A 22,997-nucleotide genomic window follows, 5' to 3' on the forward strand; every position below is an offset into this window, starting at 1 on the left:
TCTCTCTGTTCTATCCAGAGAGACAGCCTGCTCTGTAGCTTGGAGGACTCCAGACTGGGCATGCACTAACCTGTCATGAGTCCAGATTCTCTGGTAGGTGTATTATCAAAGGACATGGCTATCCTTTGAAGAGACAGAAAGGATCTATAAATGTTCAGAAGAGGCTGAGTGATAATGGATTCATCTCTGCATACTGGCTGTTAGCTTCCTATCTGTTTTTCCCCCACAACCCAATCCTCTGGGTGGAAATTCTACCTCTAGACTCCGTGGAGGGCTCAGTTATTGGCTGGGTGTCTCAAACACCCTAGCATGTTCTCTGAAAGCCCACTTTTTGAGTCTTCACTTTACTTCATTGACCTCCTCATTGGCAAGATAAGCCTTGCCATTCACTTGTTAGTTAATTCATTTAATTAATATTTATGGAGCTCTCAATATGCGCCAAGCACTGCACTGAGCGCTGAAGAGGCAACAGTGGGCACGCGCTTTGGCCGGCCGCTGTGGAGTTTACAGCCCAGTGGTGGGAGAGGACACTTATCCGGTAATCTTACACACGTAGGTATATACCAGTGAGGTCTGCAGACATGAAGAATATTTTATTTTTAACAAAATGAAGATGTCCTTGTTGACATCTCCATCTATGTCTCCAGGCTTCGTGGACACCCTGTCTAGTTACAGACTGTGTTAAGAAAAAGCTCAGAAGGCTCAGAGGTGCTTAATAGAATGCCTTAGAATGAAGATCCTGGAACATCTGGGCTGTGAGGGACCTCAAGGTCATTAGAGACTGAGGCTTAGTGAGAAGAAGGGATTACCTGCAGTAGTACACATAGGTAGTAGCTGGGAGAAACCGCGGTCCTGACCTCCTAGTCCAGCTCCCACTTTAGAACTCAGAATATAAATTCGTGAACAAATGTTGAAGCACAAGAAATGGTAGTTGGGAGCTCCTGCCGTGTGTTCAGCACTCTCCTCTCCTCACCTGGGAACCAGCTTTCCTGTCTCCTCCCTTGTCTTCTGGGAGGCCCGACTCCAACCCCAGAGTGTTCGGGTCAAATCTGCAGCCTCAGCTCTAGTGCTAACCGAACCCAGGAGCTCAGCTTAAATCACAGTGTTTGCTCTGCGCTGAAAGGAGTGGAGGCCGCTGGGTGAGCATTTAGCAGGACGTTTTATGCTTCTTTTCCTTGCCAGGAAAACCTACCCCTCCTCCCTCCCTCCAGTTTTCCCCTGAGCAAAACATAAATTATTTTAACTATCTTTATTAAAAAACCAACAACCTGTAAAAGAAAGCTGCTTGCCTTCTGTTTTTTACTGCTTACAAAGCAAAGGGCAGAGACCTAAGGTGACAGGAGTTTCTGATCTGGGATAAACAGGGCATTCTAGACAGTCTCTGGGACAGAGGCCAGCAGGCAGCCTCCCACCTTGGAGAGGCGGCCGCGAGCCCTCAGTCAGATCCTGGAGACACAGCCCTGCCTAGGAAACCTCCTAGTCTGATGGGCAGAGCACAGTTCTGCCCTGACTGGAGCCCCAGTTTGATGGGAAGGACATAGCCCTGCCCTAGAGAACCCTAATCTGATGAGAGAGGCCTAGCTCTGTCTAGAGAGTCTCCACTCCAACGAGGGAGGCAGGTAGCTGTGTTTCCATGCAGATGAAAAGCTGCAACTCAGAGCCATTGCCAAGCTCAGCACAGATCTGTGACCACAGAGCTCTGCAGGAGGCCGCTGTGCTGATCTGCCCAAGCTCTGCAGCCCCATCCACAGTGAAGGCTCTCCCCACCCAGTCACAGGGTTTTCGGGCTCTGCCTGGTGGCCTAGTACACGCCCCAGGGGAGCCCCATGCCCTGGGGCAGGCATGGCTGGGTGTAGCAGCCAGTGCAGCAGTGTTTTAACAATGTGTATCTCACGGAGTTGCTAATTAAACTTTCATAGCCCTGCACAGGAAGTGGTGGGTCTCATGCAAGACAGGGCCTGGAGAATTCAGCAACAGCTTTGCTGCCAGGTTCTGAGCATCAGGTCCTCCATGGGTCCAAACGTGCCATGTGAAGTGACACCCACCCAAAACAAACCCAGGTGGGTCTCCAGCCCCTTGGGAGGAGGGAACTAGTATTCCATGTGGCAGCTACTTTTCTATATCAGCTTACTTCCTGTAATCCCATCAATAACCTTGAGGTAACTGTTGTCACTGTTATTGATAGGAGAACAACGAAGATGCAGGCAGTTAGGTTATTTACCTGAAGAGCTGGGATTCCAGTCCTGGTCTAATTCCAAAGCCCCTGCTTTTCGCACTGTTCCATGATGCCTCTTGGACATATTCAAAGGACATCCTGGAGCTGGGGGGAGTGGGAGGGAGGCTGCTCAGACACCAGGCACCTAGTAACCCTTCAGAGCACGCTCAGGGAACCCGAGTAGCTAAAGGGAGAACTGAGTGTACCATCTGGGGGTTGGATATCATAAAAATAAGCCAGTGGTCCTTAAACATGAGGACTCATAAGAATGACCAGGGAGTCTCATTTAAAACCCAGGTCACTGGGATTCACCACCAGAGAGCGTGGCTCAGGAGCTCTGGGCCAGGCCCAGGAACCGCATTTGATTGACCTTCCGGGCAGTCCTGACGCAGCTGGGCCCCCAGAGGCATTGGAGAAACACCAGGTGACCTTCCCCTGTGTGCGGGTGACGTCCTTTATAAACACGTGCGCTTTCATCATCTCGTACGATCCTTGCTGCCACCAGGCAGGCGGGCAGGGCGAGCCCTGTGAGTCCCATTTCACACCCAGGAGGACGGCGTCTCTGTCAGGTAACCCGACCGCGTGAGAGCGGAGCAGGTAGTGTGAGGCCAGGACCATCACTCCTGTCTCCCTGCCTCCCAGTTGCCCCTTATTCAAGCATGCTGTCGTATCTCTGAGGGACGTGGCAGCGGAGGTAGTGTCTTCATAGCCTCCAGTCCCTGGTCCATCCGGCACCCCGTCTACATTGGTCCAGCTCCTCTGCATCTGGGTCCCTCTGTCCCAAGCCGGCAATGACCATAGAGCCAAAGACAGATGGACACAAATATTTTCCAAGAAACCTTGTTTGGACATTGGAGAAAGGGTGGATTTGGAGGAGGGACTTGAAACAGCTTCATCCTTATCATGTTTAACTCCAGTAGGCAGGAGTTGGACTCGGGCCGAGAAGGCTGAAGGTAAGATCCAGGTAGCTACCAAATAGGCAGGAAAAAGTGTGTCATCGGCATATGAGTAGTCCCAAAATCAGGAGAGGGATGGCACTGCTGGTGGCCCTGACATCCAGGGGAAAAGTGATGGGAAGGAAGCAGGAGCTCTGAGGGGACCCTGGCAATTCAAAAGTCATGAAAGCTTACGGCTGAAAGATGCAAAATCTGAGGCCCAGACATGAGGGTCACCTGCCCGAGGCCACACAACTGGGAATTGGACCCTGTGACTTCTGACCCCCAAGCCAGGACACTTTCCAGCCCAGCCAAGGGGATCGCTCCAACAACCTCCACCACCCCACTTACTAGTTACTGTACGATCCTGGACTCAGAGATGGAAGAGGCACCAAATAAAATATGCAATTTTTAAAATGTCAGGTCAGGATAGTTTCTTAACATAATCCCAGATGGAGGCATTAGCATTTGTGCTCCCTCGCACTGCCTGCCGAAACTTGCTGACATGTCTAAAATGAAAAATGTGCTCACCGCCTGAGGTGGCGGGGCACCCTCCCAGGAGTACATGGGTGAGGTGAAAAGTGGCGGGGAAAGGGCGCGGCCGTGGCCCAGACCGAAGGCGAGCGGCGGGAACAGGCTGGAGCAAGTAGAATTGCGTGGGCATTTATTCTCATCAGGGAGCATGCGGGTAATGGTCAAATTCTTGGCAAGAAGAAACCCTACTCGTCGAAGAATCCAAAATGAAGGGCTCACTCGTGATCCTGAAATGTTCATTCTGATCAGACTCTGCTCGCAAATTGCGGGATGACATTGGGGACATCACCTTTACCCCTTACTCCTCAATTTTCCTTACACTTACAGTACGTGTTTGGGGTTAGGCGAGCCCCAGAGCTCTGGCCCTCTGGCTCTGACATTCTCTTTGTGGCTTCCTTAAGACACCAGGCAGCCCCTGAACCAGCGCCCCCCAGAGGGGACATTGCCACACATGCTGGCCCGCCTCGTCCCCTCCGCTGCTCCTCACCCACACTTGACCTGAATTTGGCTCTGGCTTACCAGTCTCAATCTTGGCATCTCTCAACAAAAATTCTGGTCTTCCTGGTGCCAGATATCTTGGTTCACCACCTTCCAGGACCTTCTGTTCCCTGCCTTGCTTGGTGCCCACATGCATAGATTTCCAGGCAGGTGTGCATGCAGATCTAAATTCAAGCATGCACATGCATACCGACATCCATATAACATTTAATACACTTTATAATGGTTACTTATTTCAACATCCATTTACCCTTCTAGACCTCTGGATTGTATTACCCACAAGAGTAGGGGTTGAGACTTATCTCTTTCACCATGAGAACCCCAGAAGCAAGTATAATGTTCATCAAATAGTTGTTCAGTAAGTATGTGTGGAATAAATGGATGAATCAACCCACGAACGTGCAAACCGCACTCCTGTAGCAAGCAACAGTGCACACACCCATACTGGGCAGGAAAAAGTAGGTTTACAGCTGTGAGTACGTGAAACACAGAATTTGTTCTTGGATTATTATTCATTAATTACTGTACTTTTTCCATACAAACAGCTGTAAACCTACTTTTGCCCCACCCTGTATATGCACACAGACCCGCAGTACATGTATGTGAACATGCATGCCCATGGGGACACACAAATGCACACAGATCCCCATGCCCCATCCAGAGCCGAAGGTCAGGACATGGACATCATGCCCACTGACGTGAATGTTTGGGTGGCATCCAGAGAGCCCCCAGCAGCTATTACTGAGCTATCAGTCTATCTGCCCCATTAATAGTTGAAATAAAATGTGTCACAGCTGCTTCGCTGGAGACCAATGTAGACGTGCAGGGAAGTGCAGAAATATTGGCCCAGCTTGCATTCTGGCTCACTGGTTTGGGAAAGCTGAAGGCACAAATGAGTTTGGATTTAATTGACTTTTTTATTGGGCTTTAATTTACTGGTAGTTTTCCAGAGACTGACGCCAACAGGCAGATGCAGGGTAGAGCCGTCCCAGGAGCGGCCAGCCCCCTGGGCTCTCTCCCCGCACCCTCAGGCCTGTTCTAAACCACAGCTGCACACAGAACTCCCCAGCCCAGCCCCATGGCACCGTCAGGAAGTCAGCCGTCAGTGCCTCTGCCCTGCCCGGCCTCCTTCTTCACCCCTTCTCATCAGCCTCTCCTGCCATTACTCCCTTCCCCCAAAGGGCATTTCAATTGAATGCAATAGCATTGGTTGAAAGCTTGCCCTATCCCAGGCCCTGTGAGGGGTGCAAGGGTGCAGAGATGAACAAGAACAAATCTTGGCCCTCTGGGAGCCTGAAATCTAATGGAGAGATGGACACATAAATTCCACAATATAACAGATACCAAAAGTTAACCCACGAACAAGGTTCAGAGAGGCACAGTGTTTGGGTAAGGCTGCCCAGATGAGACACTTCCTCTTCCTCTGGGAGGGGGTAAAGGGTTTTCCAGGCAGGGCACTCCCAGAAAAGGGGCACCAGGCAGGTGGAACAGCAGGTGCAAAGGCATGGAAGCAGGGAGAGCAGAGCGTGTCCAGATGTTTATTTGCTAGAGGTCCCTGTGTTGGGGTGGAGGAGGGACAGTGAGGGTGCTCGTGAGGACAGCGGGGCTCAGAGGAACGACCTCCAGCCTGGAAGTCAGGAAACCTGGATCCCTGGTCCCCCTGGCCACTGATTAGCACTGTGACTCTGGGCAGGCCATCTTCGTTCTCGAGTCCCTTTGTCTTTATCTGAAACATGAGGAACTTAAACTCATTGAACTCAAAGATCTTCTGTCACCCTCAGGGCCTTCTTGTCTTCATCTCGATGACATTGCTGTGCTGCGCGAAGTCTCTGCCTTGGCTGATGCTGGTTTTGAGTGACTTTGAAAGAAGCCGGCCACAAAAAGCACAGTAGGGAACTATCGTGGTCTGAGAGTCCAAGGGTCTTACAGAGCCGCTGCAGGTGCCTGTCCTTCCCTTGGGGCAGGGAAGGCACTGGATGGCCCCTCTCAGAGCTTGGCTTGAGCTCTTCCCAGCGGAGTGAGAGAGCAAGGCCAGCCTGGGGCGACACATCTGGGGTGCCCTTACTCAGCCAGGAAACCTGGGCTGCAGTGTTTCAAAGGATAAACTTTAGTTACGGGAAACTTTCTCATGGCACCGTATCAATGAGGCATGATTGAAAGTGGGAACATCCTTTGAAAAACTATACAGCCCTGTGCAAATTCACCTTTAGTATGGGGTGACCCGACATCCCAGCTTTACCCTGGACAGTGCCAGGTTATGCCTATTGTCCCGGAGTAATTAGTGCCCCCACCTTACACCTTCAAAAGTGTTCGCATTGGGGCAGTACAGATTAAAATCACCATGACCATTAAGCTTTTGGGGGCAGGTATGACAGCAGGGAAGCAGTCGGTATGCACAAGGGAAAGGAGCAGACTTTGGTATTGCACTCACCTGGGTGTTCATACCAGTCAACCTTGGATGACTGACTGACCCTTTCTGAGCTCAGCTTTCATATATGTAAAATGGGGGTCGTAACACCTCCCACCTGAGCTGCTCAGAGAAATAAAGGAGATGTTGCATGTAAATACCTAACATGTTATGTTCTCAACATATATTCCCTTGCTTTCTGGCAATCCCATCATGCTTAGAGCTGAGCATAGAGGAGCTTGGATATTGAATGCACAAATGAATGAGTGCATCGGTCAATCAAGAATATGAGCAGAAGTTGGGACTTCTCTCTCTGCACCCCAGTTCCCTCTTCTGTCAAACGAGCTGAGACAGTCTGAGAATTCTGTGACTCTTCTATTGTGCGCAGAGGATTTGATTCCTTTTCTGGCCTCTCTCCCCCACCCTCCACCCCAGAGCCTTCCCATAGTTGTTGCATTGATTTTTGTCTGAACTTCTGCTCTTCTTTTAACCTGCATTCAGCTTCTTTGTACTTTTTTTCTTTCTCTTTGGTGGTAGTGATGGGGGCCAGGGGCTGTTCTTCACCTTTATTTCAATGCCTCTCCTGGAAGATCAATATAGGCCTTACCTTGCCTCTTTATTTCCCAGAGTCCCTCATTATCTCCTGAACTGCCTCAGGATTCGGTACACATGGGTACCTGTGGGTGCACATGGACTTAGGTCTGTGGATCCAAGTTTAGATCCTGGCCCCTCCTTATGGGCTAAGTTTGGGATAATGATTTGCTTGTGGTAGAATGCCTTGTGACCTCTCAGAGTCTGTGATTCCCATCCCTAAAAGGGGCATAATAGTCTTGGCCGGCTAGCTCGGTGGATTAGAGCATTGTCCTGATGGGCCAAGGGCACAGTTTTGGTCCCCAGTCAGGGCACATGCAGGAGTCAACCAGTGAATGAATGGATACATGGAACAATAAATCAATGTCTCCCTCCCTCTCTCTCTCTAAAAATAAATAAATAAAATAAAACATGGTTTTAAAACTGGGAAGGCGTCATCACACCTAAGACCACTGTGAAGGTGCAACACATAACTGTGTAAGCTGCCTCAGCCATGCTTGGCCTTAACCCAGCACCAAGGGCTGCTCAGTCTGGCCCGACCCACCCTTCCCATCTCGTCCGCAGCTTCCTCCCCCCAGAGCCTCCCCTCAAGTCCGCCAGCGTGCTTCCTGCTCCTAGAGCACCATCCGTCCGCTCACGCTTCTCTGTCTCCCATCACACCGTTCCCTCTGCCCTTCTTCACTTCAGGTGTCCTGAAGTCCTCCTTCCTCCAGCCACAGCACATAGCCCACCCACTTCACTAAGCCTTTTCCGCGCCTCCAGGTCGCACCTGGCCACTCGGGCCCACTCTGCATCTCCCCGGTGTACCTGACGGGTCCCTTCATTTACCACATGTTTCCTTCTGCTCTTGTTTATTATAGACAGCTATTTGCTTACTCTCCTGCCCTCCCCGCCAAGGGACTATAGAGTCCTTAAAGCGGAATCTTACCTTGTTTATCTCTATATTATAAACAACCTTAAAAGCTTTGTGAAACAAGGTAGGGCATGAGCAAATAAAATTAAAATTTTGGTCATGAGTTCTAGTTCCATCTTCACAATGCACTGAGCCAACACAAACCTATCTTCCACTACATACCCGTAGAAGTACAGGACAAGAGCAACTTAAATATACATATATTAATATATATATATATATATAAATTAGTACACACACACACAGAGCCAAGCTCTAAAGAAAGGGAAACTCCAGGTGTCAGAAACAAGAGAGCCCTGGAGACAAGCGCCTGCATAAAGCCAGGACCCAGGAATAGCTGTGTGTGCATAGATGTGCATGTACCTGTATAAGTATATGTGAGTAGGAATGTGTGCACATGTGTGTGCATGTACCTGCATGTGTACCTGTGGGTAAGTGCTCTGCTCAATTCAGGTACATGACCTGAATACCATTTGTGAGCAGGTCCCTAGCTGAACCTAGGGGATCTGGCGCCCTGTCCCCTCCCTCCCCTGGAATGGTAGAGTGCATCCTTAGGAGGGCAGAGACCCTTGGGGACATATTCGCTGCCACCCTAATCACCTTCTCCACATTGTCCTGTTTAACCTCACAACAGCCTTGTCAGGGGGAGTGTATTACAAGGAAGAACCGAGGCAAAGGAAGTTAACTTAGTCCCTGGGTTGGGGCAGACCAGCATTTGAAACCAGCCATTTTGACTCTGAATCTGTGAGTTTAAGTGCTATGATACATAATCTCGTGCCACATAGTAGGTGTGCAAAAACATTTGTTGAATGAAAACTAGCATAAGTGGCCAAGAGAGGCTCACGGAGCCTTGAGAATGCTGTGGTCAGGGCCAGGCCTGGCATCGCTGATGGACAAGGGCCCAGTATCCAGCCTAGCTCTGCTAAAGGGCACCGATTTTTAATGAAATGGACTCCCCTGGCCTGCAGGTACTGGGAGCTAGTTTCTCCTGTCTCAGAGTGATTGCTTCTGGCCTCATTTCCTCCAAGGCTCTTCTTGATTTTTTTCCCTCCCTGCTGTGCATCTGGCTCTAATTCCCTTCCCGGGTCTCATTTGCTGGTTACCACTTATGATCTAAAACGCACCATTAGGCATCTGATGTATGGTATGTTTGGTGGTTGGCTACACCGGTGCTCCAAACCATTTGGGGAAATAAAAAGGCCACCACCATCTGCTGGGAGCGCTGCCTGCTGACGGCGGTTGCCAGTGGGCCTCTTGGGTTTGTGTGGGCGCAGCTGGGGACTGGCGGCTGTCCCCCCAGCCCAGTCCTCACAGCTCCCCACTCAGGGACGTATGCCCCAGAGTGGGCAGGCCTGGCTACTGCACCTGTCCCCTCACACAGCTCGAGCTTCTGTTTACTTGACACCCATTTATTAGATACCCATTTGTGCCAGGAGCTGGAGACTGAGTGATGCAGAAGATGCCTTTCCTTCCCTTCCACTGTGTGGGGTTCACAATGTAACTCACGGCTTGGTCCAGTCTGGCTCCGGGTCTGGGGGGTCGCGGTTGCAACTGAGTGGGTCTGGGGGCCTTGGCGGCTGCCAGGGGGTGACTGTGTCCTGGTGACGTGGACACACAGCTCTGAGCACTGTGCCCATCCACAACTGACAGGAATGGCCTGCAGCATGGGGTGCCCCAAGGGTTATGCATGAAAAGAGCTTAGGATTCCTCTAGAGTTCTGGAATTTTATCAATGGGAAGAACTTTGTAGACTTTTCCCCCTGCCTTTTAAGCCAGGCTGACCCATTCAGACACCCCTCCCCTAGCCGGCCCAGAAACACGCCCTGTCCTCCAGTGGTAGCTGGTGTTTGAATCAGACCTTCATGTTCCGTTCATGCGCCCCATTGGATCCTGCCTTTACATGGGCTCGTCTCCCCTTTGTTAATGATAATAACTATAATAAGCATGACTGTCTGTATGCCAGGCACACAAGCTCATTGGATCTTCACAGCAGCCCTAGGAGGTCATCCTACCTTCCATTTCACAGGTGAGAAAATCGAGGCTCGCAGAAGTTGAATGCCTTGTTCGGGTTCACAGAGCTAGCGAGCAGTGGCATACGGCTCTGAGCCTGTTGCTGGCTCAGACTGCTTTCCAGACCTGTGCCTCCTTATCCAGACTTGGACCTACCCCTCATTCCACTCACCTCACCCCAGGTTCAGGGGCCCTTCTAGACACCTTGGGTATCTGCCCTGTCTCCACCCCCAGCATGTTGTACCATCTGAAATGAGGCTCTCCGGCTTCAGTTCTTGGTTCTAGAGAATCTAGCTCTCCCCCAGACCTCAGCCAGGGCCAGAAAGGCCTGCCAGTTCCCCTCCCTCCAGAGGAAAAGGGTGAGGATCCAGACCAAGGTCATCTTGTTCAGCCTCCTGCTCTTAGCAATATCCAACAATGCCTCAGCTTTTATTTTGGGGGGTGGGGTGCACATGCATTTGCATAAATACTTCTAGTAACAGAGAACTCACTATCTCCCACTGCAGCCCATTTGATGCATCTTTGTTTAAAAATTAGTATATGCTTGTTTTTATTGTGATAAATTTCAAACATATCGAAAGTAAACAGAAAAGTACAGTAGTCCCTCTCTATATCGCTGTTCACTTACCGCATCCTCACTGTATTGCGGGATTTTTAAAAATATTACATTTAATTATTTATTGTGGATTTTTCTCTATATCACAGGATTTTGAGGTACTGTATACGTATGTCGTTAAAGTTACGTGGTTTAAGAGTGTAGAATAAATGCCAGGTTCCTACTTTGTGGGGGAGTCTAGAACGTAATACCCGCAATAAGTGAGGGAATAGTGTATAATAAACCCTCTGTGCCCACTGCCCAGATCCAACAATATTAACATTCTGACATTCTCATTTCCTCTGTACCCCTGCCCGCACCATCCCTCCCCTAAGGATGACGATATGATGAGTTAACGTTTCCTTTTTGTTGTTATAAAACTTATGTGCATTGAAATGCACAGATCTTAGCTGTATTGTTTTGACAAATGGATACACCTGTGTAACCCATACCCTTATGATATAGAATATGTCCATCTTCCTGGAAAAAGTGATTTTGGATGTTTTCATTGTTCTTTCTCTACGTCCAACCCAAGTCCCAGAGCTGTTCTCCATGGCTGTGCAGAATAAGTCTCTTCTCTCTTCCAAATGCTGTCCCTTCAATATTTGCTACAGCAGCTGTGATTCTCAGTAAGCCTGCCCTTACCATTCTCAGTGCTCCCAGCTCCTCCCGCCATTTCTTCTCTGTTTTCACTAAACTGGGGGACTAGCTGCTAACATTGATGAAAGGAGGCCTGATTTCCTCTTACCTCTTTCCGTCCTGGCCGTGCAACCCAGAGCCACAGGGATAGGCAGAGGTTTGTCAGGGGAAGGAGGTCTTGTCCACCTTCAAAGTTTGCCTTTGAAGACAGCAGGCTTGTGGGGTGGGGCCGAACCGATGTGCTCACTTTATGCAGCCTTTCAACAGTTAAGTTGTATGCAAATGTATCTTTCTTTATAAACAAATTGGAGCATAATTTCTTCCCATTCTCTTTTAGTTTAAATTATTCATTCAGCAAACTTCTGTTGAGTACCTATGCTAAGCTAGGCTCTGCATAAAGCACTTGGGTAAATAAGACTGAATCCCATGGTCTAGGGATGGAGCAGGGACAGACAAATAAATGGAGGCATTCATTTATTCCACATTCATTGGTTACCTGCCAAGTCCCTGGAACCAGAGCAGATACGAGTGTAGTGAAGTGCTCACCCGGCAGACTGACTCACCCACCCAGCCACTTGCAGAGCTGGCACCTCTAGAGCAGAGAAGAACCTCACCCTGGGTTCTTTTCTCTCCCCAGGGACGGTCCAAGTCCAGAGGGACTCAGTAGCTGGCCTCTTGTTTCAATCCAAAACAGCTCTGCAGCGCCACCTAACCCTGAGACATATTCTTGTCCCCATTCTTCAGATGAGGCATCAGAAGTTCAGGGAACATAAGTAAGGGCCTAAGGACACATGACTCAAGCCTGCTGCAACTGGAATCCCACTTGGATCTGTCCCAGTGAAAAAGCCTGTAACCGTTCACGAGTACATGATGCCTCTGCAAATACCTCACTTTCTCTGAGCCTTGGTTTCCTCATTTGCAGTTGGGACAATAAAGTTTGCAGGCTTGTGAAATCAGTTGAAATTTTTACCACCAATGTCTCTGCTCCTGTCTTCACCTGGCTTTGTGGCCCAGGGTAGGGTGAGGCAAGTGAGTGAGGTCCCAACATGCACCCTGTGTGCCTGCCAGGAGGGTGCAAAATGGAAGGAGGTGCTCACTCTCAGGTGGGTGTGAGCGCAGCCCCGAAAATGAGTGTCTCCCTGAAAGTCCACGTCCCCAGCACCTCCTCTGCCTCACCCTAGTGCAGGGCCTGGTTTGGAGTTGAGGAGATACAGGGGGCGCTGGGGGAGGGTGGAGAGGACAGGAGAGGCAGGCTGGACCGTGAACTGATGTCAAAGCAGCAGCTGCAGCCAGGCCCTGCTACAGGGGCACCAGCTCCAGAGACGAAGGGTGGGCCTTGCTCCGTGCAGCCGCGCTCAGGAGCCACATTGTGCAGATTGATGTGCATGTATCAGCGAGGGTCTTGCAGCTGCTGTGCCTCCTCTGAAGCTGTTTCATCTCCATTTCTACTGAGACAGCTCGGGGACGACCCCAGGGCAGCGTCCATGTCCCATTTATCTTTGTATTCCCAGGGCCCAGCAGAGTGCTGGACATGTAATACGCGCTCATTAGATGCTGAATGAACTAAAGAATGCTTTGTCTTTCATTTGGAAAACCTTTAATCATCTTGGGTCCTTTGATACATTGGTCACAAGTCATGAAATTGTGGTGCAATGAAAATTAGTCTCCTGGGAGGCTAATCCAGCAATCTGAGGCAGTAAGACATAGGGGCGCTGAACAAATATTAGCCCAATTTTAAAAGATAATAAATGGCAGAATTAGGATTTGATTCCAAAGGTTTTGCTCAGTCCCCTATAGGGCAAGGCCCATGTCTGAGCAATACTTTTCTTTTCTTTTTTTTTTTTTTTGAAATTTACAAAGCCCAGCTCCTGTCTCTGTCATCAACTAAAGTCCCTTCTACCTAAAGCCCCGAAAGTGCCCCTTATATTGCCCTGTGGCACCTGCCCAAACCTTCCTCCACTTTCAGACATTGTCACTTAGTGCAGAAACACTGGCACCATCAGCTCTTCTGGCATAGGAAGGCAAACAGGGAACTGGGCAGGAAAAAACTAGGAGACCTGGAGGGAAAGAGCATTGTGATTCATCAGTTATGTCTGCTAAGGACCCAGGAGGGAGAGCAACATCGTGCATGCTGGGATCTGCCAGCCGGGCCCCAGTTCCAATGTCAGGGAAGCCGTCAGATTCAACGACTGAACACCCTCTGCGTTTGTGAATCTGCAGTGGCTTTGACCACTCACTGAGCTAGCTTGGCTACGAAACTCACATGCTACTGAACCTCTGGGCCTCCCCTGGGGAAGAACAAGAAGATAATGACATTCTCTGAGTAGTTCCTGAAGAAGATGAAATATGTTTCAAGTGTGAAAGCAGGAAATTGGTAAGAATGTGGTATGAGGATTTCAGTGCCCTGTGGGTAGTTACTTATTTGACCTTTTCTTGATCGGCTTTTAGAATCAGCCTACCTTGAGACTGTTTTTAGCCCTGGCTTTAATTGGAACATCTGCTTTTCCTCTGTCAACATCATAAACCATCATTTGGTTTTCACTGATGCATCATTTTTGATGCAGCCCTGTAGAATAAATGCAAAATTAACTGAAAATACAACAGAGCACATGGCTGGTCCCCCTCCTTTCTTCTCCCTCATCTCACACCTGCTCAAAAGAAGGACGATTCCCAGAAGGTATGTAGTGAGGCAGGTGCAAGGAGTGACACGTGTCTTATCTCAGGGCTGGTTATCCAGATAGAAAACACACTCTTGGTGGGAGGGTGAAGCCTACTCAAGTGCCTGGGATAGGTGCTGGAAACATGAAGGAAACATGAAGTTCAGACAAGCAGAAGTATCCAGTGAGACTGATACAAACTTGTTCTACAGGGATACCCAAGAAATGTTCTGGAAAGGATCTGGACATGCCACAGGAAAACCAAGTGGGCACATATCCCTGTAGGTGCAGCGGGCAGAAGTTAGAAGTGGGCACAGGGCTGTAGTCACAGGATCAGGTGAGCAGCTATAAAAAAAAAAAAAAAGTGTAACAGGGACCATGAACCCAGAAGTCACATCCTTTAGAAGCTCAGATGCGAAGTCCCTACTAATAATAATTACATTAGCTAATTTGATTAAGTGACTACCCTCTGCCTGGCACTTTATCCATTACCTCATGAGTAATCAGAATGTAGACTAAGATGTGCCCTGCTGTGGGACTCTGTGCCCCAGAACAGCCGAGTGTGGCAGGACTCAGTGCCACCTCCCCAGGGTATCTGGGCCCCTGGGCCCTGAATGCACCCTGCCCCCAGGCTGCTTTGCCTGGGAATTGGAACAGGCTAGGCAGCAGGAATGACATCAGTAGGGTTAGAAGCAGGGAGTGGGGGCAGCAGAGGCAAGTGGTAACGGGACTGTGGACAGTGTGTGGCCACACTTTCTCCTTCACATTTTCTGAGCTCTGCCTTCCTTGAAGGCAGAGAGCCCTCCTGGGTCCTGCTCCCTGCAGCTAACGCTTCCACCTTGGCTGGCTAGAAATGTGCCCTTTTTATTAATCCCCATACCCTGACCCTATTGACAGTGGGCAGAGCAGAGACCCAGGCTTGGGGCCTCTAAGACTGACACAGCTTTCCTTGGAGAGAACCTGATGCCACCTCCTCTCGGTCACTGCTTCTCTGTCTTGATAAGTAGCTACTATCTGACAGCTAAGCTCCATTATTCATTGTGCACAGTGTCTGGCACATAGTAGGTGTTCAGCCAGGACGTGTAATTCCAAAGACTGTTCTTCTAAAAGTCCTGCCTCCTGGTTAGTAGAGCCCATTGGTGTCAAGCTGGGGGTATCAAGTTCTGGAAGCGGAAGAGCTGGAGTGACAGGCAGGTAGGCAGGGCTCAGCAGGCAGCCTGAAGCCTAGGCTGGCCTTCCTGACAGTATCAACATGGCCCTGCTAAGACCAGGAGTCAATCCAAGGGATCTGTCTCCACCTGCTAAATACCACTGGTGGCACCCACTGCTGTCCCTACGGAGAATGCTGCCACAGGTCCCCAGGCTCCCCATCACCACCCACCGGGCAGCTTCCTTCTCTGCACTCCCACAGCACTTGGCACCGCCCAGCATCGTCTGCCTGGCCAGCCTCCCTGCAAGCTGCTTCCTCACAGGTTGACTCATCTCTGCATCCACAAGGCCTGGGACAGAGCCTAAAACACAAGAGATGTTCAGAGATGTTCACTACACCAATGAATGGAGGAGCCACAAACACGGTCACAGATGGAACGGCATCTCAGATTCAGTTTCTACAGCCAAACAACAGCTCTTTCCCTCCCCTGCTCCTGTAGGACGCAGGCATGATGCAAAGCACAAACAGAGATGCTCTCTGCCTCGGCTGAAGATTTCTTTTTCCACAAAGTGCTTTCGGACCCATGATAGCCCTTTTGATCCTTACCCTAATTCTATTGGAAGGTACCCTTACCAGGATTTCCAAGATGAGAGATGAAGATCCAAAGGGAATGAAATATCTTCCCCAAATCAGTGAAGAACCAGCACTGGAAGCGAGGGCTGCCCGGTTTCCAATTCCACACCTGACTTTTTCTTTTGCCCAGACACCTCCCACTAAGTGTCTACTATGTGCCAGGTGTGGGGCCAGGTATGGAAATCCAGACAGGACCATTCTCTGCACAAGAAACCATCAGTGGAAGGCTTCAGCAGAGAGAGCAGCCAAGCCGTCTGAGTCCCATCTGAAATGTCCATTGAGCCCAGACTCCCACCGGTCCTGCTGCTGTCCAGCTTGAAAGTTGGTTCCCCACCTCTGAGGTGTCAGGAGCAATTATTCGTCAGAGGAGGTCTGGCCTTCTGAACAGCTTTCCAGATGAACACCACCTGGAACGCCTTCAGGTTTCCCTCTGCCTCCGTGAGCCGTCCGCCAAGAACCTTTGCTCACAAAGTGTTTGAACTGAAGAAACACTCAGAATTACCCGTAGCTTTGGTGCCATTTTCCCAGCTGACAGACAGATTTTTCAGTCGCTCGCTGCTCTTTTCTTCCACGTTGTGCTCACACATCTCCTCCTGCACCCTCTGAAGCTGTCTGGGCAGCTGCCCAGCAGAGAAGGCCTGGGCTGCACTTCAGGCTTGGAAAGAAGAGACTGGAGGGGCGTCTTAGTGAAACTAGCACAGAAATGTCACATCCCAGCAGACAGGTACAGGGCCATGGAGGAGGGGCGTCCCACTGCTGTATCGTACATTCAAATAATGCTAAGCGTTCTTCTAACAGCCCAAATAGAAAGGGAAGAGTCGGGAGAACCACTCTCTAGCTGTAGGACCTTGGACAAGGCATTTAGCCTTTAAGAGCCTCAGTTTCCACAGCTGCAAATTGGTGAGAATAACATCTACATCGATGGGTCTTCAAGGATAGAAGGAGTATGAAGCAATCAGTACCATTTCCAACTCATGGTAAATGCTCAATGATTCCTCGCTCTTCTCTCTGCCTCCGGAAAAGTAGCCTCTGGGGGGAATGATATTAACAATGTCCTGAGAGAGCTGGTGGTCCCCTGGCTGAGAAGATGGGACAAGTGGTTGCAAAGGAGCTGTGTGTGTCTCACGTCCTTCTTTCTGAGGGCAGGTGCTTTTCTAGGTGTTCGTAGAAATTGCTTTTTTAATTTGATTGTGGGGGACGGTCATGCCACAGTCCTCAGAACATAGACAGTGGTCAAAAATTCCTGGTGCAGGAACAGACAATTGAGCAGGCAGATATTTTAATGACACGATCTTTGCCGTCAAAGAGCAGGCCAGTCATGGTGGCCCCCTTACACACACATCCCTTTGCTGTATTTAATTTTCAAGCATATTAATTGCAACTTCAGAAAACAAAAGACAGATTCACTTTGTTTACCGGAAGCCTGGAAACCCATTTGACAGACTTTCTCACTTCCCAGTTGTGTGAAATGTGTTTGAGGAGTTAGAGAAGAACAAAACGAATGAAACGAAATGGCTGGCTTGGACATGCACATTATTTTGCAAACAGCCTAATGAGAAATTTCAGTAACTCAATGAGAAGAAAGCTCAATCAACTCAGGGAGAAAAAAAAGCAAAGTTTATTTTAGAGGCATTTTAGAGCAGTACGGTTTCATTTCCTTTGAGGGAAATAAGCAAGAAGAGACAAGAAACCCACTGCCTAGGAGAAGCCCTAAAGGTCAGGACTAATGAATGGGTGAGAAGGTGTAAAGCTCGCAGGCCCAGTTGTGTGCTGGTAAGTGGATATTTCAGCAGTCCTTAAGGGAGCTTATATGTAGCTTATTTTCTTAAATAGATACGTGGTGTAGGAATGTTGGTTGCACTATAAATTGGACCAGGAGACTGTGTCTTCTTGAGTAGCAGCTTCTCCCAAACTTGCCAGCAAGGGCTCCGTTTGCACTTCCTGGACTCCGTAAGGCAGGTTGCCCCAGCGGGTCACACTGAGCCTGGATGCCGGCACCTGGGCCAGCGGCAGTTGCCAGCCTTTCTCTTATTCCTGGATGCAATGCCCTGGGAAGGGGAGCCTGGCCGTCCTCTCCCGCCCATGGCGTGTGCCAACAGGAGGCTTTAGAGGAAGAGCACAGACCCAGGTCATGAAACCCAGGTCAGGTCTCACCTCTGCCCCCAAACTAGCTGTGTGATCTAGGGCAGATCACTTCACCTCTCGGGGTCTCAGGCTCTCCATGTGCGAAAGAGGTGTTTGGGCAATAATATTTTTGTGCCTGCGTTCTCCCAGGATTCGCTGACAGGATGCGGCTTCCCCACTCCCAAGTGAGAGAGCTGTAGTGTAAGCGAAACACCCGACCCACCTGCCGGGCACGGAGATGGTTGGGAAGGTGTGTGGCGGTGAGCTGTTGCTACAAGGGACAGGGGATGAAGAGCACAGGCTTTAGAATTAGGCAAAGATGAATTTCACCCTCGATTCTCCACTTACCAGCTCTGTGACCTGGCTCAGCCTCTCTGGGCCTCAGTTTTCTTACCTGTAAAATGGGGGTGGTGATCACAATCTGACGAGGCTGTTGTGGGAAATAGTGGCGGCAAATACAAAGTGGGTGGCACTCCAGGGAGGGCAGCAAAGCCAGCTGGTGACTTGAGCTACACTAAGAGCTCCTGGAAAGCGGTCAGACCCTCTCCCTGTCCCCATGCCTGTGTTTCTCTGATTTAAAATGTTCCAACTTCATATTGGTGGTGTCTGTTTGCTGTACCAATAGCTGGATACGATTCACTTGTGGGAATTTAAATCAAGGTTCTCACCATGGGTTGGTTGTAAACATCAAAGCATCTCCCTCTCCTACAGACTCCATGGGCTTCTAGCAACAGCTTAACATCATCAACAAATAAGCAATCAGTGGCACAGGGTGGTTTTCCTCCCCTCTAATGACTTTGAGATGAGCTTGCTATTGTGGAGACATAAGTAGACAAGACCCCTCAATACCGCCCCCTTTCTTTGGTTCTCCTCTAACCTCCCCCATCACCCAGAAAACTTACCTGTCTTCTGCTGAGGAGAAACATAGCAACTATCCCCTCATATGGATTCCTGCCTAGTAAAGATAGCTCTTATGTAATCTCCCCAACAAATCAACTTTCATTCCCGCACTTGGGCCCTGCAAGCACACAGCAAGATGATCCTGCCCAGCTTGCAGATGAGAACAAGTAGAGGCTCTAGAATTGTCTGTTTCTTTCCCTCCAACTTCATGGGGCCATTGAGTAGTTGAAGCAGATGCAGTCTCCAAACTGTGGTGCAAAGTGTTAGCATTGAAGATGATCCCCAAGCCCCATTTTCACCTGAGGATCCCCCGCCACTCCTAGAGATCCAGGTTCGAAATGTGTGTCATCCATTCTTACAAATCAATCCCACTAAGGGCAATTCTAGACTCTTAGCCACCCTGCAAACCCAGCCCTGCCAGCCGCGATGGGGCTGTGTGGGAAGCAATGCCCCGGGGGAACGGCAGGTTTGAAGAAGCAGCGAGCTCCAGCTAATAGTCTGGACTTAAATAAATTGTGTTTTCTGGCTGGGGGCAATAAGGCATAAATTTGAAGTGTGTGTTACTCTTACACATCATTATGCCCGGAAATGGGGAAGGAGAGCTGAGTCTTGTCCCAAGTTTGTAGCAAAACTGCACATACTGTATGTAAATAGCCCTCAGGCCTTTGATGTTGAGTGGAGAGGAAAATAATCCTCTCCAAAAAGCCAGGCAGAGCTGAGGCGCAGCAGGCGCTTGGCAGGGAGGCCAGCTGAGGGCGCCCTGCTGTGTCTGAGCCCCTTCTCGTGCCCCCACCAAGGTAAACTCTTAGTTCCTGAAAGGCTGCTTTCCTGTAATACCTTCCCAGAGAAGCAAGCAAAAATGCTGAGGCAGAATTAGGTGGAAGGGTAAGAAGGTCACAGCAGAGAAAGGGACAGGAGGGGAGCTGGACAGGTGTCAGCCTGAATGCCCACCAGAATCAGGTCAGGCGGGCTGCCCAGCACCAGAGGGCGCCTCCTGGAGGTGGGCAAGGGCGTGGAGGGTAGCAGCACCTTGGAGCCCATTCATTCGTTCATTCGACAAAACAGACACAGTCTCTGCTTCCTTGGAGCTTACAGTTTAGTGTAAGACACAACCAACTAATAATCTAGTTACATACTTTGATATGTGCGAGGTTGCATAACAAGGAGCCCCAGTTTAAGGGGAGGCTGGGAGCAGGGGCCAGGCGGTGAAGAGAGGCCTCTGGGAATGTGGCATTTAAGCCGAGACTTGATCACAAGTTGGCCAGGCAAACACTGCAAGGAGAATATTCTAGGCAGAAGAAACAGTACTTAGAAAGGCCCCGTAAGGGAATGAGCTTGTTACACATTTCAGGAGCTGAAGAGGCCAGTGTGTTTGAAACACATGAGAGTGGGGAGAAAAAAAAGCCCCAGCTGCCTCATGGAAGACCCCCTGAGGACTTGGGACTTTATCTTAAATGTACCAGGAAGCCACAGAAGGGTGTCCGGCCTCTTTCTGTGGTTCTGACTTGACAAAGAACCTGGCTGTTATAGACTGTCACTTCTCCATCTCTCAGACGCGGCTGCAGTCAGCCTCCAGCCCCCTGCCCTGCCGTGCTGGTTGCCACCACCCTCACCAAGTTCTGATCTGCGTCAGTTCACACCTGGCAGCTCTGTGCATTTGCCCCAGCACCCGTCCCCAGGGGACTGACACAGGGGCACCTGCAAGAGCTGCCCCCAGGGACGGAGAGCAGGTCTCTACACTCTCATCTCAAGGACCTGTCTGCTCCCTCCTCAACAGGGAAAGACTGATTCACGAGGCTTCAATGCCTGCACAGAATGGGCACTTCATGATCAGCTCAAGTTAGCAATGCCCTAGCTCCTCCGTCTCCTCTTGTAAGTAGGGAAACTGAGGGAGGCTGGAATGAAGAAAGGAACAGGTTAAACTTGCAGTCCATGTCCCAAATGGATACATTCTTGCTGCCTTGCCTTGGACAAGTCACTTCCTCTCCTCCCGGGTCTCTATTTCCTTACCTGTACAGTCAGTTGGGTGGACAAGATTAATCTCTAAGTCCCTTTTTAGTTCTCCTACCTTGTCATCACCCTCAGAAACACAGAGGGAGTCAGGACCTCTATCAATGCCACACAGCATGGTTGTGGCAGGGCTGGGATCACAGCTGACTCCAGGAGTAGACAAAATATTCTAACCCCAGCCCAATATTCTGAAGTTCAAGTACCAAATGCAGGGGGAGGGGAGGCCTAGAATTTGCAATGATCTAGTGCTAAGCTGAAATGTACCTTTACTTATAAATCTCTTTATATAGTTAGGAAAATTAATATTATAAATAAGTATGGAACCAAAAAGGTTATTTTGGGGGTCTACAAAGAAAACCTCTATTGGAGCACCCCGAGAAGTCACTCCAGATGTGCTCAACCCCTTGCAATGGATGTGCTACCTATAAAGTTCTCTCGTCTGTTCATTATAGCAGTTCCCTTGAGGGCCAAGTTCATTGCCCAAGTTCAATGGCTATATATAATAGTGATGATAAAGCTCAGTTCTTTGAAAAATCATGTTCCAGCTGTCTTCACCATGAAGCTGAAAGAATAGGGCTTGTCTGTTTTGAAATAATTCAGCTGTCAGGGACTCAGAGCCATTTTGTACGGTGGAAAAAATGAGGAATCTGTTGTTTTGCTGACCCTTCCTATAGAACATGAAGGCAGGGAATGGGGCTTGTACTTCTTTGCAATCCCCAAATCCTTGCTCATAGTAGAAGCATATGCATATGAATTTTGATTGGGTGATAGAAAAAGCAAGGCAGAAAGGAAGAGCACGTAATTCAGAAACATCTCAATGACAAAGAATCAAGACAACACACCCAGAAAGAACGCATGCGTTAGAATCAGACAGACGTAGATTTGAAGTCCAGCTTCTCTGCTTAAGAGCTGTGTAGCCTTAGACAAGCCACTTAACCTCTTTGGGCTTTGGCTTCCTCATCTGCACAATAGGAGCAGCATTAGCCAGCCATGATCACAAGCGTAAGGGTTAAATGAGACAACATAGGTAAGCATCTAGCACAATGCCTGGCACATAGTAGAGGCTCCTCTTACTGCCTTACATCCAGCCATCAAGATCTGCATGAGAAAAGAACCTCTAGCACTCATGCCTGCTATCTACCTGCCCCTATACTGAAGGAAGGGAAGCCAGCGAGGACCTATGTGGCCTCCACATGTCAAGAGAGGACAGTGCAGTGGAGCATGGTCAGGGAGGCAACCCAGGCCCAAATTTCAGTGGTTGCAGGAATCCAATACAGTTGGCCTGGCTCTCTTCCAGCCAATTTTGCCAGATGTAATTTGGCTTCCACTTGAGGTTCCAAAGCAGTTATGTAATCATAATAGCCACAGCATTTGGAGAAAGCTTTTATAGTTTCAAAGCACTTTTGCATGTATTACCTTAGCTGATCCTCTCAATAACCTTGAAAAGTAGCTAAAGCAAAGATTAGAATCGCCATGTCATAGACGGGGAAATTGAGGCTTGGAGGGTTCATTTAGTTCCCCTTAAATCATACAACTAATCAGTGGCAACATCAAACGTGGACAAAGATCTCTGGATTCCTTGCCCACGGTTTTTCCCACGCCATCAAGCAAAAATGGACTGAGCACCTACTGTGTGCCAGGCAAGGTACTAAGTGAAGGGATTCAGAAATGAAAGGCAGAGTCAAGTTCAGGAGAGACCTAGGACCAAACTACTCAGGAGCATGTGATAGCTGCCATAGTGAAGGAATAAGAGGCACAGTGAGGAGGGCGGCAGACCCAACTTGATCCAGGGCCTCAGGAAGGCCTCCTGGAGGAGGCGATACATCAGTCCAGTCTTGGAGAACAGCTAGAGGTTGCCCAGGCAGTAAGCCAGAGGTTGTTCAGGCAGAAAGACAAATGAGAGGAGTCACGGGCAGCAGAAGCAGCAAATGGAAAGCTACAAGTGCGTGAGCCAGCAGGGCACATCTGGGATGCTGTAAGGTGTTTGACCTGGCTCCACCCACCCACCTGCTCACTCATTTATTCATTCATTCATTCATTCAACCCATACTTCTGGAGCACCATGTGCCAGGCACTGTGCTAGCCACTAGGGATAAATACCTCAGCAGATGTGGTACCTGAGCCCACAAACGTTACCTCCTAGTGGATTTCCGAGGACTCAGATGGGAAACGGTGTAGCTTGTGTAA

General features: G+C 49.5%; 1 protein-coding gene across 1 annotated transcript in view; it reads left to right on the plus strand.

Annotated features, from left to right (window-relative positions):
• ASIC2 (acid sensing ion channel subunit 2) overlaps positions 1-22,997 on the plus strand; it is a 237,510-nt gene that overhangs the window by 130,551 nt on the left and 83,962 nt on the right. The window lies entirely within an intron of this gene.

The sequence above is a fragment of the Furipterus horrens genome, unplaced genomic scaffold (genome assembly GCF_987537825.1).
Source record: "Furipterus horrens unplaced genomic scaffold, mFurHor1.1.pri manual_scaffold_11, whole genome shotgun sequence".
NCBI classification, from domain to species: domain Eukaryota; kingdom Metazoa; phylum Chordata; class Mammalia; order Chiroptera; family Furipteridae; genus Furipterus; species Furipterus horrens.